Raw genomic sequence first — 1,607 nt, forward strand, 5'->3', positions numbered from 1 at the left:
TGGCTTGACATCGCTTTGGAGAATGACAAGAGCAGCTCAGATGAAGAGAAGAGTGAGTTGATAAATCAGAAGAAAAAGTTTGAAATGCTACAGAAGGAATTAGAAGGTAAACTCCTGGATACTTCAAAGAAATTGTCTGATCTAAAACAGACCTTGAAAATGAATTGAACATGAGAACTGAACTGAAAATTAAATTTGATTTACTTACTGTAGAACGAGACCAGCTTTTACAAAAAGTCAAAGACTTTTCGTGTGCTCAAAGCTCAACTGGTTCTCATTCTCAGTGTAAAACCAACTTTTATAATTGTTCTTATTCGAACAGTTATTCAAGTAGTCCTAAATCTAATGTTTCTAAGAACTATTCTCGTTCTAATCAGTACTATCAAGGGTATGTCATTGGATCACCCAATTATTCTTCAAAGATTAAAAGCATTTGGGTTAATAAATCTGAATCTGTTGTATCTCATACACCTGTTGGTACTAACAATCTTCCTTGCATTGTGAAGTCAACTAATGATTTGATTAATCTTAGCAAGAGAAGGATTATGTGCTCAACATGCAGAACCAATAATTTTGTCAATAATAAAAGGTTCAACAGGTGGCATGAAGATAACAGCTATCAGAACAACAATTGGAAAGGTAAGAACAGGTATGATCACCATTACTAGTACGGTTCATATTTGATTCCTGATCATCCTGTTCATAGTGCTGAAAAGAATACATCTTATAGAAATAAATGGTTTGGAAGTTACAACATACCCCAACCAAATACTAACATATTAGGACCCAAGTTCGTTTGGGTACCAAAATCAACTTAATTGGTTTTGCAGGTGTGTCAAGTTTGTGCTGATCAGAATATCATTTTACTGATACACCAATGCAGGGGGAGTTGTGATTTATTTCAAACTAAGGTTTCTAAACACCCAGTTTAGAACCCGTGCATAAAATGTTATCTTTTTCATTTTTGAGCTTAAAAAGTTTCATTACTTAAAGCTGTTTTCTAGGGGGAGTCTCTAGAATTCTTTAATAAATGTTTTTTGAAAATGATTTTTTAGGAAACGAGTACATTTTCTGAACAGGTATTTCTTGAGATTTTACTTGCGTAATTTCTCGTCGTACATAACTCCAATACCTGTTTCAGCTTCTTCAAACTGTTATTATCACGTCTCTTATATGAAAATCATTTTCGGTGATAATACACTCGTTTGTATTCAACTTTGTTTTCTGATATTTTTTTTACACTGATTCATATACATTCATTTTTTTAATATCAAAATCTGTAAACTTGTTCTTACAGATCTTCATTCATTTCTCTCATACATACTGTATAATCGAATCGTTGTCGCTTCATTCTGTATTGATTGTGCTTAAAGCCAAATTACTTGATCAATTTTTTTATCTGATCATTGTGTTTTAAAGTAATAATATTTTTGATCAATCATTGTGATCAAATGTGCATAAAGCTAAATTTTAGGAGGGACTGAGTGCTTATCAGAAATACSTCTATGGAATGTCAAAACCGACAGACCTACCCAAGAGGACAACCACATCTGAGTGAGCTTAAATACAAAAGGGTTTGTGTGCCGAGACTAAAATGAAAAGGAGAG

Source organism: Cynara cardunculus, assembly GCF_001531365.2.
Source record: "Cynara cardunculus var. scolymus isolate 2C chromosome LG 16, CcrdV1, whole genome shotgun sequence".
In the NCBI taxonomy this organism is placed as follows: domain Eukaryota; kingdom Viridiplantae; phylum Streptophyta; class Magnoliopsida; order Asterales; family Asteraceae; genus Cynara; species Cynara cardunculus.